The sequence below is a fragment of the Vulpes lagopus genome, chromosome 7 (assembly GCF_018345385.1).
Source record: "Vulpes lagopus strain Blue_001 chromosome 7, ASM1834538v1, whole genome shotgun sequence".
In the NCBI taxonomy this organism is placed as follows: domain Eukaryota; kingdom Metazoa; phylum Chordata; class Mammalia; order Carnivora; family Canidae; genus Vulpes; species Vulpes lagopus.
In genome coordinates this window covers 95743789-95760601 of record NC_054830.1, presented here as the reverse complement: position 1 = coordinate 95760601, position 16813 = coordinate 95743789, and the positions used below count along the sequence as shown (strand labels likewise).

The 16813-nt window shown below is 37.4% G+C and overlaps 1 protein-coding gene across 10 annotated transcripts in view; it reads right to left on the bottom strand.

Moving 5' to 3' along the window:
• The window catches only part of BNC2 (basonuclin 2), a 443558-nt gene that overhangs the window by 424723 nt on the left and 2022 nt on the right, over positions 1–16813 (bottom strand). Inside the window, exon 1 of one of the 10 annotated variants that reach the window (XM_041761494.1) lies at positions 15791–16007. The exons of the other annotated variants lie outside the window; for them this stretch is intronic. The gene's annotated coding sequence lies outside the window, so the exon portion shown is untranslated. Of the gene's footprint in view, positions 1–15790; positions 16008–16813 lie in introns of those variants that run through there. 10 annotated transcript variants of the gene reach the window in all.

The following is a 16813-nucleotide window of genomic DNA, read 5'->3' as shown; positions in this document are numbered from 1 at the left end:
GTCTTCGAAATTGCATATAACTACAAAATGGAAGTGTAAAGCTTAGTCACAATAGTAAATTGTATGGTGTATGAATTATAACACAATAAAGATGTTTTTAAAAACTGAAGTTATAGGAAACCAAAGTATCCAGGCTCAGCTTCAATAAAAGCTTAAATTATTCAAGATGAGAGGGAAAAAACAATTCACATTATCTCCACATAAAAGTTAGTATACATACAAAGGGCCCTATCACAAGCACACTTTAACTCAAGAGAGTTAAACTCCATTAGAGGTTGGAATATTAGGGAATATATATTCATACAAACATGTATGCTGACTTTCATATATAATTTCTCACTCTCAACCCAACATTAGACCTAAGTTATTTTCTGAATGGGAAAGATTTTACACACTCTCACCAGTGGTATCATCACCCTATTAGTATTCAAAAGCACAAAACCTGTGAAATAGCCTATCTAGAAGTTACAATTTGCTTTAAGCATAGTTAACCATGCTTGTCCAGATCCAGCTCAAGTCTATTTTTTTGATAGCACAATATATCCCTTACATATCTACTATAATAAGACATCATGCACACTGTAAAACACACACAAAAAAGAATGAGACAAATCAAATTTCTACTATATTTTTCCATATCTTACAGGGTGATTTTTGCAAAATTGCTGGGAGTGTTTGCATCTATCATGGAAACTACCACTCCAATAAGCAGATCAGAAAACTTCAAGAACAGATGCCATAAATAACCCTCCATAGCATAACTAAGACCTGATAAAAATTGATAAAGAATGTGTTTATGGGGCACATGGGTGGCTCAGTTGTGAAGTATCTGCCTTCGGCTCAGGTCATGATCCTAGGGTCATGGGATGGAGCCCATCAAGCTCCCTGATCCACGCAGAGCCTACTTCTCCCTCTGCCCCTCTCCCCTGCTCATGCTTTGTCTCACACTAGTTCATTCTCTCTCAAATAAAATAAAATCTTTAAAAAAGAATGTGTTTATGAATGAATGACTGTATTATAAATATCTGTTGAGTGTTTCCCACAACAAGCACTACTACAGGTAGGGGAACTTCAGAAATTAGGAAGACAAGGAAAGGTCCCTGTTCTTAGGGAGCTTGGTATCTTTGCGGGGAGGGAAGGGATAATAATAAACTATATACAAACAAATATATATTTTCTCAAATGGTGATAAATGCTATCAACAAACAAAGCAGGGTAAAAGGTCAGAGAAACATACAATGTGGAGACACAATGGGGAGAAGAAAATTGTCAGGCAGTTCTCTTTGAAAGAGTGACATTTGAGAGACCTAAATGAAATGAGGAAGGAAACCATGCAAAAAATGTGGGAGAAGAGCATTCCAGGCAGACGGAAAAACACGTGCAAACACCTGAGGTAGGTAAAATTTGCCATGTTCAGTAAAATGCTAGATCAGTAGGATGGGAGCAGAGTGAACAGGGATAGGAAATCATGTTATAGAAATTGCTCTCATCTTACATATGCTTTTCAGTCACAATAGAGTTTGGACTATACTGTAGTTGTAATAAGAAGTCACTGGAAGGAGTTGAGACAGGAAGTAATTTCTCTGTGAAGAGTAGTATGAAATGTCGTGAGCAGGAGACAAGAGTGGAAGCACTAGACCAATCAGAAGATACTACAGCATTCCAGGTAAAGGATGATGGTGCTATAGACCTGGGTAATGGCAGCAGAAGTAGTAAATGAGTGGTATCTGGGAGGCAGATCTAACAGGTCTTGCCCAGCAGATGAGGAGCACAAGAGGCAGAAACCCCAATAGATGCTGGGGGAAAAATGGCAGCGGGATGGGGGACCCACGGGGCTAAGAGTCTGACTCTTGGTTTTGGCTCAGATTATAATCTCAGGTTAGTGAGATCTAGCCCTGTGTCTGGCTTCCTGCTCAGTGGGGTGTCTGCTTCCCTTCCTCTGCTTCTGCCCCTCCCTCAGCTTACATTCTCCTTCTCTAAAATGAATAATTTTTTTTTTAAATATGGTGTCCTAGAAGCACATAAAAACAAGTCTCGGGATCCCTGGGTGGCGCAGCGGTTTGGCGCCTGCCTTTGGCCCAGGGCACGATCTTGGAGCCTCGGGATCGAGTCCCACATCGGGCTCTAGGTGCATGGAGCCTGCTTCTCCCTCTGCCTGTGTCTCTGCCTCTCTCTCTCTGTGACTATCATAAATAAATAAAAATTAATTTAAAAAAAAAAAAACAAGTCTCATGCCATTTGTTTGAACATGCTCTTTGTTTCTGATGTATTTTTTTATCTTTATCAGCATCCAACATTTCCTGTGTAAACACTCCATTCTCTCCATCATCACCCCCACTTTATTTTTACCTCTGACTCCTTTTCAAATTTCATATTTGGAATTTATTAATTCCTGTGGGATTTTTTTAAGATTGCATTTATTTATTCATGAGAGACGCAAAGAGAGAGGCCGATACATAGGCAGAGGGAGAAGCAGGCTCCCTGCGGGGAGACCGATGCGGGATTGGATCTCAGTACCCCGGGATCAAGACCTGAGTCAAAGGCAGATGCTCAACCACTGAGCCGTCCAGATGCCCCAAGCCCTGTGGTTTTTCTTTGATATTTTTAAAGATTTTTATTTATTTATTCATGAGAGACACACAGAGAGAGGCAGAGACACAGGCAGAGGACGAAAGCAGGCTCCATGCAGGGAGCCCCATGTGGGACTCAATCCCAAGTCTCCAGGATCATGACCCAAGCCAAAGGCAGACGCCCAACCGCTGAGCCACCCAGGCATCCCAAGTCCTGTGGTTTTAAATAAGAAAATTCCCACATTACACAATTGTACCATGACTGCTGTAAAACTTCCAGACTACAGACTGAAAATATGGATGCAAGGATAAGTCAGCCTAGATCTAAGGAAACCACAACAACAGGTGGCTCCCTGGTCCACCAACATCCATCCTTCTGGCTTCTAGTGGATGTTCAGTGCTTCATCCCCTCTACCCTCTCTTAACAAATTCTTCTGTTTGGTTGGAATCTAACTGCTATCGAAGTATTTTAAATGGAACAAAAGACAAAAGGAAAATAAAAAACGGGGGTGGGAGCTGGGAAATTGCTGGAATCAACTAATAGATCATTAAAGGTATAGCGTTAGCCTTTTGGCCTTTTGGTCTCTTGGCATCCATAAAATAATGTAATATAAAGAAATGTTGGGACACCTGGGTGGCTCAGTTGGTTAAGTGTCTGCCTTCAGCTCAGGTAATGATCCCAGGGTGCCGGAATGGAGCCCCACATTAGGATCCCTGCTCAGTAGGGAGGCTGCATCTCCCTCCCTCTCCCTTCCCCCCTCCCCCTACTTATGCACACACATGCAAGCTTTCTGTCAAATAAGTAAAATCTTTTAAAAAAATAGTGTTGTTGAGCATCACACAGTATGAAAAATTAAGAATCTTTAAAATCTAATCTTGAACTTAATTGTATAATGGAAAAGAGAAGCCCAAGACAACTGAATTTTTTTTCTATCATAAAGAAAGTAGATGCACAGGGACACCTGGGTGGCTCAGCAGTTAAGCATCTGCCTTTGGTTCAGGGCCTGATCCCGGAGATCCAGGGGCCCGGGGATCGAGTCCCACATCAGGCTCCCCACAGGGAGTCTGCTTCTCCCTCTGCCTAGGTCTTTGCCTCTCTCTGTGTGTCTCTCATGAATAAATAAAATCTTTTTTAAAAAATAGATATACAGATTAAATCTCTGTAAATGTACACATCTGTATTGCAGTTTATCCCACCTATATATAGCAGGCAAATCTCAGATCTAAATATCTCTACAAGGTATTTAACAACAGAAACTTTCTTTACCATATATTTAACTGGTCTCAAGGCTTTTTTTTTTTTTAATTTTTAAAAAACAACAAGCATCTCTTTTTCCCCAAGAAACTGCTGTCTTATACTATGGCCTCACACCTTTCTCATACACAAAACACATTACATGTAAGGTATCTCCCAAGAAATTTAAAACAAATGAAATGAGATTGCCATCTGCATTAGATCCATAAAAACCACGCAGATGCAAAGTCACCTTAACAAGTAGCTCCCAAGACAGTTGACAAATATCTGCCTGAGAATATTAACATATTTAAAGAAAAAAGAATTTGTTGATTAGAAGGGGAATGGGAAGGGGTGCCTGGGTGGCTCAGTGGTGCATCTGCCTTTGGCTCAGGGCATGATGCCCAGGGTCCTGGGATCCTTGTGGGAGGCCTGCTTCTCCCTCTGCTTATGTCTCTGCCTCTCTCTGTGTATCTCTCATGAATAAATAAATATATTTTAAAAAGAAGGGGAATAGGAAGAAAAAAAGTAAAAGGAGTAAATTTTGTCAGTGCTCTACCAAACACAGTCCAGGAGACGGGAGTCCAATGTGCACACTGTAACAATATAGGCCACCGGAAAGTCTTTCCCTGAAGAAGAGGCCCTTAACGCCCCCCATCTGCATCCGTAACATTCTCTGTTCAAATCCCAAATTCATAAAGTAGTGATGAGCATGTCTGGATTATAATTTCACTCCCTACTTACATTTGCCTTCAAAGGAAAGAATGTGTTAAGCATGCCAATAGAAGTATATGAGTATTTCAACTATTACAGTGAGCAGCTACACACACGTTCACACAGCATGTATGCCTGCACACATGTGTATCTACTCTCTATCCTTCTGTCAGTGATCATCCTGAATGAGCCCATGAAGGACAGATCTCTTGCAAAAGCATATAGATAAAATTAGATTTCTAAGCATACAAAGACCAGAGTCAGACCCTGGAATATGGTCATTCTAAGATAATGAATATCCTCCTGTACAGGAACTTTGTGTTCCTCAATGTTAGGATTATAGCTTCTACCTCACGTGTAATACCTACAGCACCTAAAGGAGTGTCATGTATATCACAGAAACTCAATTGCCTATTAAGTTGTTAGATCTGAAAATAATTAAAAGTTGTATCGACTTTGGAAAATGAAGACAACTACAATGCTCATGCCTATGCCAAACATACAGTTTGAATAGAAAAATCTGCAATTTTTTAAATTATCTTTTAAAATTTTTATTAAATCATGCACATCCACAACCAGTTAATTCTACATATAGTAAGCAAACATTTACTTGCTGGATACTAACAGATTTTATTAGTCTGGCATATATGTATTTCAGAAATACAATTTGACATCAGTATAACATTCAGCAACATACTTAATATTCATCTATGCCGTCCACACGTATACTCAAAACTATAAAAAACAACATACCAGGTATTTTTACAGTATGAAAATATAACACTAAACCAATCTCTACTATCACCCACCAAATTTCAATAAAACATACTATTCTGTATTCTCCCTCCCCAATAAGGAAGTTGCAAACTGTCAGTTTCTTATAGATGTCCTCCCCTCCACACAAACACACTCCATTAGATCTAATGACCACTGTCCTCTGTACACAAAAATGTCTTGTCAGTGACTGGTTGCTGTTCATGGACATAGTAAAGCTGCAAAGACCAAAGCACAAACATAAGTCCTTTACATGAAAATATTTTTTACACAGAATACTCTCCTAGGATAAAAAGTATCGCTCAAATTCTCACATAATTTCTAGGTTTATAAACTGTTTACTTTTTAATATCACTTAGAGTTAATGTATCCTGAAGTTAATATGTTAATCTATCGAAAACCAATTCAAACACATATAATGTTGTGGTTCCAATCACCACTCTGAATGAAAGGAAAATGTGAACTATCCATTGAACTTCCAAAAGCATACCTGTTAACATATGTACACGGTGATAGAATAAACTTCACTAATCCACTAGAGAGTGAAATGTGTATTACAGGGAGATTAGATACCACAGGACAGAAAACTGAGTGACTTTCTTCATATTGTCTGTACTGTTCTAGTTAATTACCTTATGTCCCCAAACCCTGATACCAAGAATATGACTGTTATTCCACAAGTAGCATAAATTTTTCTCTTCAACATTAACAAAATGTTTCATTTAACATAATGAAATGTATATATAACCAAAAATCAAGTATCTGGTAAATACAAAATTTTCTACCATGCTAATCTTTACAAATGATTTTAAATTCTCCACAGAATTTTTTTTAAGATTTTATTTACTTATTCATGAGAGACACAGAGAGAGGCAGAGACACAGAGGAGAAACAGGCTGCATGCAGGAAGCCCGACACGGGACTCGATCCCAGGACTGCAGGATCATGCCTTGGGCCAAAGGCAGGCGCTAAACCGCTGAGCCACCCAGGGATCTCCTCTACAGAATTTTCAAAAAGAAAAAAGTAAATCCTCAAGATAGAAGATTCAATTTTAAATCAACTACTATTTATACATGTAAACACTGATAAGGGGAAAAATACATACTCTCCACATTTATATTTGATTAACCATCTAATTAAGTTGTTACTGAATGAATGAAACTTTTATCCAAAATAACTGGCAAAGGCCAAAAATAGACAATGCAGTTAAGCAAGAAGGGCCCATTAGAATACCAGAAAAGCAATTATTTCAACGGAAATAAATCTAAGTCTTTAATGGCATGAATAAAGAGAAAATCAGAAATTTAAGGGAACAGTTGTCCTTTTTTATTCAACAATGATACAACATAGCTGCCTCCAAATTAATTTACCTTTCATTTGTTTTCAAGTTTCTCTAATTCAACTAAGAAGTATTTAAATTACAATATTTGCCAGGTGGGATCCCTGGGTGGCGCAGTGGTTTAGCACCTGCCTTTGGCTCAGGGCGCGATCCTGGAGACCCGGGATCGAATCCCACGTCAGGCTCTCGGTGCATGGAGCCTGCTTCTCCCTCTGCCTATGTCTCTGCCTCTCTCTCTCTCTGTGTGTGACTATCATAAATAAATAAAAATTTAAAAATAAAAAAAATATTTTCCAGGTAAACTTTAAAACAAGCTCATGTTTCCCAATGTGCCATGCCAGATTTGAACATGGTATTTATTTAAAACTTAACTGGAGCAAGTTAGTTTGGGTTTGAGAGCATACAATAATTTTCCGTTTTAAGCACTGTTGGTTGTTTTTCTAGTTACGACAGAATGTCTAGAAAGACAAATTTTCCCAATTTTTTCCCCTTTCCTTTTGAGGTATTTATAAAACCCGAAAAATTATTTCTAGGTACTTAATTTCACCCTCCAGGAAATGAAGTGTCTCTCTTACACAGAACACCCAGAATACTTTCAAAATCAATGATAATTAAGAAACATAAAAAAAAAAAAAAAAGAAAGAAAGAAAGGAACATCAAATTTGGACCAGGGTATTACACAAGTAACTAAGAGTCATCATCTTTTGGCTATTAAATGGCATATTTCTTGTCCCCCTACGTACTACCAAGGGTTCTTTATCTATACAGTAGATGTACTCTCTTAATGTAGGCTTTACTCTACTGAGGATAAGATAAATCTGAGTTTTAAAGGTAACTGCAAAGGGCAGCAAAAGAAAAGACAAATGGGACTACATCAAACTTAACTTCTGTACTGCGAAGGAAGTTATCAAGAGAGTGAAAACACATACTAAATGGACAAAAACATTATTTTTGTAAATCGTATTTCTGGGAAGGGATTAATATCCAGAATATACAAGGAATTCCTAAACCCAAAAACAACAAAATAATCTGATTTAAAAATGGGCAAATGACTTGAATAGACATTTCTCCAAATATGTGTGTGTGTGTGTGTGTGTGTGTGTGTGTGTGTATAAATGGCCAAGAAGTATATAAAATGGATCCTCAACAACACTAATGACCAGGAAGTACAAATCAAAACCACAAGAGATATCACCTCACACCTTCTGAAAGGCCATTATTAAAGAAGAAAAAGAGGGATGCCTGGGTGGCTCAGCAGTTTAGCGCTTGCCTTCGGCCCAGGGTGTGATCCAGGAGTCCCGGGATCAAGTCCCACATCCAGCTCCCTGCATGGAGCCTGTTTCTCCCTCTGCCTGTGTCTCTGTCTCTCTCTGTGTGTCTCTCATGAATAAATAAATAAAATCTTTGGGCAGCCCGGATGGCTCAGCGGTTTAACGCCACCTTCAGCCCAGGGCCTGACCTGGAGACCCAGGATTGAGTCCCATGTCGGGCTCCCTGCATGGAGCCTGCTTCTCCCTCTGTGTCTCTGCTTCTCTCTCTCTCTTTCTGTCTCTCATGAATAAATAGAATCTTAAATAAAATCTTTAAAAAAAAAAAAAGAAAAAAACAAGTGTTGGCAAAAACGTGGAAAAACGGGAACTTCTGTGTTTTGGTGGGAATATAAAATAGGGCAGCAGCTATGGAAAATAGTAGGAAGGTTCTTCAAAAAATTAAAAATAGAATTACTTTATGATCCAGCAACCCCATTTCTGGATATATATACAAATGAACTGAAAGCACAATCTTGCAGTTATTTGCACATCTGTGTTCACAGCAGCATTTATTCACAAAAGCCGAGAGGTAGACTCAACCTAAATGTCCATCTAGATGAATGGATAAAGAAAATGTGGTATGTAACGCACAATGAAATATTATTCAATCTTTTTAAAAAAGATTTGAGAGACAGAGTGCGCGCACGGGCAAGCAAGGGGGCATGGCAGAGGGAGAGAGAGAAGCAGACTCCACTGAGCAGGGAGCCCAAGGGGAGCTGGATCCCAGGACTCTGAAATGATGACCTGAGCCAAAGGTAGACGCTTAACCAAAAGGAGCCACCCAGGCACCCATGAAATATTACTCAATCTTAAAAAAGAAGAAAATCCTGTCATGTGCTATAACACTGGATGAACCTCAAGGACATTATGCTAAATGAAATAAGACCATTACAGAAAAATATATACTGAATTATTCTACTCATATGAACTATTTAAAATAATAAAACTCGGGCAACCCGGTGGCTCAGTGGTTTGGCACCTGCCTTTGGCCTGGGGTGTGATCCTGGGGACCTGGGATGGAGTCCCACGTCGGGCTCCCTGCATGGAGCCTGCTTCTCCCTCTGCCTGTGTCTCTGCCTCTCTCTCTCTCTCTCTCTCATGAATAAATAAATAAAATCTTCAAAAAATAAAATAAAATAGTAAAACTTTTATAAAGTAAACTGGTGGTTGCAGGGACTGTGAAGAGGAGGAAGATGGGAGTTGTTCTTCAGTAGGTAACAGAGTTTCGGTATTACAAGATGGCAAAGTTCTAAAAATGTACTGCACAAAAAATGCAGTTAACATACTGTCTATAATATACACTTAATGTTAAAGTTGTTCAATTTTTTTTTTTAAGATTTATAAAAAAAAGATTTTATTTATGAGAGAAGCAGGCTCCATGCAGGGAGCCCGATGCGGGATTTGATCCCGGGTCTCCAGAATCATGCCCTGGGCCGAAGGCAGGTGCTCAACTGCTGAGCTACCCAGGGATCCCTTAAGTTGTTCAATTTCATGTTATGCTTTCTACCACACATTTTTAAATAAACTAATGAACCAAGAATAGTGAAACAATCCTGAAAAAGAACAAAGTTGGAACACATTTGTCAGTTACAAACTTAATGCAAAACTATAGTAATTTTGACAGTGTGGTACTTGGCAAAGGAGAGACACACTAGCCAATGGAACAAAATGGAGAGTCAGAAATAAACCCTCACATCTACAGTCAAATGATTTTTAACAAATGTGCCATGATAATTCAATGGGGTTAAGAATTTTTTTTCCAACAAATAGTGTTGGGAACAACTGGATATCCATATTCAAAAGAAAGAAGTTAGATCCCTACTTCATATTATACACAAAAGATAATCCAAATACAGACCTAAATGTGTAAGTTCAAACTGTAAGATTCTTAGAAAAAAACAAGGGTAAATCTTTAAGACCTTAGGTTAGATAATGCTCCTTAGCACACCAAAAACACAAATGACAAAAGAAAAAATAAGTTGGACTTCATCAAAATTTAAAGTGTCTATGCTTCAAAGGACACCATCAAAAAAAATTTACAAAAAACCCACAAGAGAGAAAATTTTTGCAGATTCTGTATCTAATAAAGGACTTGTGTCCAGAGTATATAAACAGCTCTTAAAACTTAACAGTGAAAAGACAAATAACCTAAGTGAAAAATGGGTAAAGGATTTAAGAGACAGTTCTCTTTTACTTTCTTTAAAGATTTTATTTATTTATTTATTCATAGAGACACAGAGAGAGAGAGGCAGAGAGAGAAGCAGGCTCCATGCAGAGAATCTGACGTGGGACTTGATCCAGGGTCTCCAGGATCACGCCCTGGGCTGCAGGCGGCGCTAAACCGCACACCACGGGGGCTGCCCGACAGTTCTCTTTTATATAGACATCTACAAATGGCCCAATAAGCACACAAAAAGATGTTCAACATCATAAGCCATCAGGGAAATGCAAATCAAAACCACTGCACACCCACCAGCATGGTTAAAATAAAAAAAAAAAACAATAACAAAGTTTGGGAGGATGTAGAGACATTAGAAAATTGACACACCATTGGTAGAAATGTAAAAGGATGCAGCTGCTTTGGAAAATGGTATGGCAGTTCCTCAAAAGTTAAAGACAGAGTTGTCACATGACTTAGCAATTCCACCCCTAGGTATATATCCAACAGAAATGAAAACAAAATATTGGTATATAAATGTTCACAGAACCAAAAGGTGCATCCCTGGGTGAATAAATAAAAGGTGCTATATCCATAATATAAAATATTAATTGTACATTTTTAACAGGTGAATTGTTTGGTATATTACATGTCAATACAATTATTAAAAATAGTAATCTGCCATGATTATACAGTCCTATCACATAAAATATAAAATATTCCAATTCAAAAATAACTTAGAATTCACCAAACTCACTTGTTTTACAAATTATGAAATGCAAGCTTTCAAACCTGGATGGAATAGCATGGGGCCTGTCTTGAAATCCAGTTCCAGGGCTATTCTCACTGTGGAGTAGATAATGATGCACTACCTCCCTGCACTTAGATAATGACTGGATGAAGAAGAAGCCCAGGGTTCCTATAGAAAGTAGCTACTGCCATGTATTCTTTTTCTCTTTAATTACCATATAGCTTTGGCCTACTTCCAGGGTCTATTTTGAGGGGGGGAAGGGTACAGCTAACATTATAGCCTACAAGTCTCTCTTTCCTCTTCAACTTCACCCAACACAAACCATAATGAATGGAAACAGGACAGTTAGAAGAGGAAGGTTAATACCCTCTTGCCTTATCTGTGAAAAGGCTACCATGTCTCCTCAGATGATCAAGACAGATTCATCTAAATATAATGTATACAGAATTTTCACCCAATGAGCAAGAGACTGGAACATGCCCTGGATGGGCACTTAGCTATCAATTATTGAATTTATATTTCCCTGGAAGAAAGCATCCCATCTGAGGGAAAGAGTGTGAAAAATAGCTCAGCTCTCTTCCCTGAAACAAGGATAACTAAGCCAATTAATACATTCACAAGACATCATGAAAAACTTCAAATACAACTATTAAGAAGCCTTGGCTAAAAAAGGTAGGGTCAAGTAAAAAACGATGAATAACTTTACAGGGATTGGGTAATAATATATTTGCAAAGTTACTGGAGAGCCCTGAAAGAGTTTGGTAAAATCACAAAAATTACTTAAATGGGAAAGACAGAATTGTTTGATTCACACAGATTTTCCTTGTCAAAAAAAAAAATAACTTTTGTTAAAGAGAGATGAGGTATTATAATCTACTATTTTTTATTTACATGTTTTGAAAAATTCTTAAAAAGTAATTCTATGAGTCTTCTATGATGTCAAAGTAGTATTTTCCAATGCAAAATCTGCAAAGATTTGTCCTTATTATGACTTGAAAATGATCTGATATTCATCCTGTTCTTCCTTTACAATGAGGCAACAAAGCGAAGACATAAAGAATCAAGTGATAACACTAGGCTTTGTTAGAGGGATATAAAAGGGGGAAATAGCACAGGAAAATTAATAGGCCACATTCCTTTTATACAGACTTTAAAACATATGCATCTATAAAATATCAGTTTTTCTTAGATATATAAGACAAACTGTTAATAGATCCATTAATATACACAATTCAGTTAGCATAAAAAATATTTAGTTATAACATACTAGTCACCAGAAATACTACTTTTGTCCTCTGAAGGATTAAAAACTGAAAATAAGACTTTTCATTGCTGTCAAACATATTCAGTTTTCCCCTCAAATGAAGTTTAGATGAAAACAATGTGACTGACAAGCTCCAGCACAGGCAAATCTTGGCAGCCCTCAACTCTGTCTATCTCCTTGGCCTGTTAAGCAAAATTCCTTCACAAACTGTTGGTCTTTGCAATAACTCCTACAAAGCTCATTACTGCCAGCATCGGCCTATCCCCCATGTTGTGCATTTATCCCTGGGATGCATATCAACATGTGGCACATGTCCTTGACATGCACAGAAGAGCTGCACCCCAGGACAGCAGCACGCATGACAATAGTGTCGACTCTTACTTCTTTATGGTTGCTGGGATGTAACCGAGAAATCTAATAACTGTGACAGTGGGGCCTTTGGGTTTTTCCTTGCATTTCTAGACAGTGAAGCTGCACAGACACTAATGAAAGGTTAAATGAATAGGAATAGTTGACAAGAGGTACAATAAAGAAGGAGCTTGGTAATCCACAGACACTGAGCAGAGATCCTTGGCTCAAGCAGAGAAAGGACAGCACATCGTCGAGTCACAATATTTAAAACAGCTTGCTATACACAGAGGCTTTTGTGTCTGGGTACACGTCTGGCTTTGGACTAAAAAAAAAAAAAAAGGATACTGAAAAGGAATTTCAGCATGGGGCACTTTGGCAAATGTAAGGTCATAATAAGAGAAAAATGTTTTGTGTGGGTTGTTACATCTTTGTACTAAACACAAAAAAGCTGGAACTATGAACTCATGAACCACAAGTTCCAAGACAATACTGTACATTTTGACAACTATTAAATACTGTATCTAGAGAGCTGGTTTGATGTGATTCCCACTGGTAAGATATACATCCAATGACTCATTTAGCAGTTCCACATTCGGCCTTCCTTGTGGAAGAATTCCTGATACTTATCTTAGAGTTTTAGAGTCAAGTTCTAGTTTTCTGAGAACATGATTTGTTACGAACATCACCAGAACTCTCCAGCCATCTTCCATTCATTGCAAAACATCCCAGCCGCTTACTATAAGGAAACTGAATGTATCATGCTAGCAATGTGTGAAGTATACAAGGCAAGCTTTTTGTAATTTCAAGTGACCGTAAAAGTGAAACGTCCTCAACTAACATTCTTAATTATTGGATTTTCTTATTTTTATTTTTTTTTTACTTTAGTGTCCTCACTACACCTTAAGAGAAGGTTGTATACCTTGGGGAACTGATTTTAAAATTATAATAGCAAAACTATTAAAAAATCACCAAGGAAAAAAAATGTTCCAGAATTACAAGGGAAAAATTAAAAAATAAAAATAAAAATAAAAAAGACATTGTTAGGTACTTTTTTAAAAAAAAAAGAGAAAAAAGAAAAAAGTTACAACTTTGCTATGGCATAAACTTAAAAACTGATTATCTGTAAAATCATCCTATGCATATGCATGAGGTTAGAATATAGGTTCACAATAAATGGTAAAAGCATACTGAGAACATGTTTTAAAACAAGGGAGCCTCTTTGAACAGCCAAATTAAATTATAGCTGAACTCTTGAGTGTACTGAGGGTTTTAATAAGCAACAAATAAAGACTTTTATTGGCTAGCAACATAATGAGAGTTACTGTGTGAAAGATGAAAAAAAAAAAAAGACAAATCTGGGTAGTTTATCTCACTGGATTATATTATTTACCTAAATGGTAAATAAGGTTGTCCCAAGTAATGCTACTAAAAACTAGTATATAAATATTAAAGCAATTATGATCAATGACCCTTTAATGTAAACATATCACAAATTTTAGTGGAAAGACTGATAAACAACTGTGAAATTAAATTAAAAATACTGAATTTAATACTTCTTAAATTCTATTTCTTTACATTTAATTTACTTATTGATTCCTAATATATTAGCCTTATAAATGGTTTACTATATTATGCTTATAAATGAAGCATTTATTCTAAAGGAGTCTTCCCTCTAGAGTAAGGCAGTTGTATGTAGAACTACTTCAAAACCATTATTTACAGAAAGGAGGTTGTCCTTAGTGAACTGAAAGAAGGTATTCCCCTCCTCAGTGATTTGGTAGGAAGTTACTTTTAAAAGAACTTTGAAGAGTGGCCTCCTAACAGAACTCCTTCAGTTGGCAAAACAACAAACAGTATTTAGCAAACCAAATCAGATTTAAGGTGTATTTGGTTGCATTTTGCTTGATCTTCAAATTACATAAAAGGCAGAACCCTAGAATTCTTAGGTGACTACCTAACTGTTCTTGTAGAAAGTTGTTGCTTCTGTCAGAGCTTAAAAAAAAATAAAACACAAACAAACCCAATAGCACCTCCAAGCCTAAACATTAAGCCAGTATTCATTATCTACTCTTTTCCTACAACATTCTGATTGCCAGAGTGATTTTTTTTTAACCTTAAGTATATCTAATAAAATCATAAGGCTCCCTCTAGCTCTTTAGAGAGGAGTTTACTAACCAAGGATCCTATGTAATTCCCAACCAACAGAAAAGATTTGAGGCTGCCTCCCCTTCCACAAGAAATGTTTTCAACTGTTTCTTGCAAGGATGTAGATGGTAAATGAGACCATCTGCAGGGGAATTCAGAAAGCACTGCTCCTTATATCCACATTAACTTAATCTATTAATTGCTTCCAACCTAAGCTTTATATAGAAAATTATAGAGTGAAACTTTAACCTGTTTAAACTACATATACATTCCCAACTTGCATTTATCAAGCTAGTTAAAAGTAATTTTCGTCTCAAAAAACAACATGTATGAATATCTACAGAAATTCAAATCTGTGATCCAGTCTCAGTTCTAAAAACCTACATCTAAATGCAGAATCTTGAAATTAAAAAAAAATTATGAACAATGTATCTGTGGGATTTCCATAAAACAAAAGATGCTGATGGTCACTGTAGAAAACATTTCCACATGCCATAGTATTTACACACAACACTGGTAATACCTTTCTTAATTGCTTAATCTTTTCTGAGTTTCAGCATTGGGTATTTTAGGATTGCAGTTATTTAGAAGGCTATATAAATAATACAGTTAAGTACACCACTGATATTTAATTTATCTTATAATAGCCATAAAAGCTCCACAGTCGTCTGGCAAATCATTTCAAACAAGTGAATACGAAAAATGCTAAACTGAAAAAAAAAAAAAAAAAAAAAAAAACCTTAACTGAACTCCTCAAGCTCACAAGGGCCATCTTTCACATACTTAAGGAATATTTATAGTGGTGATGAACCTTAACTATAAAATGAAAAATAAAAGGAATCACTGACTTCAAGTCACCACCTATTCTGGTCTCCCTTAATATAAGAAATATTCCCAGGAACAACAAAAAGAATAGCTCCCTCCACCCCCAACCCCCGCCCCTTTTTGAGCTAGTGTCCAATTTCTTCTTTTCTGAACAGCTGTATTATCCAACTTAAGTTGCTCTGCTAATTTCAGTCCCACAAGGACTAACTTGGAAGGCAAAAAAATACAAGAAAAGATCAATTTGCTGGGAAAGATCAAATGAGAAAACTGTGGGGACAGCACCAGGTCAGCGTGTGGAGAACTAAGCAGACCTGTTCTTCATTAACTGTGGCTCTCTGGGGATGTCACACACTACCTGTCCGTGGGCTTTATTGAACCGCCTAACCCGCCTCTCTGTTCCATTCTTCTGGGCCCAAGTGAATCATATCCTGCTGCTGACAAGTTAGCAGGGGACTGCGGCTGCAACATGAAAGTACTTTTCTTTCTTGTCTAAATCAGGCAGATTTTTGAAAAGACGACACAGCATTGACTCGTGACATGGCAAGATGAAACGAGAGGTCTGGGCCGGTCTTGGAGCTGTGCAGATAAAAGTAATCAAATGACACTCCTGGAATGCAAATTGGCATTCTTGACTGCAGCAATTGCACAACCATGAAACATCCCTGACAGCAAGCAAGATTAGGACAAAATGTTATGTAAAGCACTGAACTCAAAAACTCTCACTTGAAAATTCAAACTGTAACACTTACATTTTAATATAGCAATAGTCAGCTCTGCTTTTGTCTGCTTCTTTTTGTAATCACATATCCCTGCCTGGCAGATCTCTTACATTTCCGGTAGAAGAGGGAAAAAAAAAATAGGCATTGGGAATGTATAACTGCTATTAATATTTTCTCAATATTTATTTTTTAAAAATCACAGGAGGTTGATTCTTGTTCAAAGTGCAAACACCACCGAACTTAATATTCTCAAGGGGTAAGAAAAGACGGTCTCAAACGTTTCTCACAAGATACTCAGAGTTCACATTCAGGTTCAGTATCATTTCCCTCAGGTGAAGATACTCTTGTACTTCGGTAGAGTGATTAGCAATCTGGATTTTAAATACTCTGCTCTCCGGGAACAGAAAGAGTAGCTACAACTAAGAAGTTCATTAAGGCTGAACAGTATAAAATGAAACAGCTACAAATATAACATAAAAACACAGATACACTGTAAAGGTTCACAAGGGATTTTGTGTGTGTGTGTGTGTGTGTGTGCGCGCGTGAGTCCAAAAGGTAAAAAGGAAGTTCTATTAACTTGTATAAGGTCTCACTACTCTTTGAGTAGGTCTTCAAATAAGACACACTACATAATAGCGCCAGAAATAAATTCCTCCAGT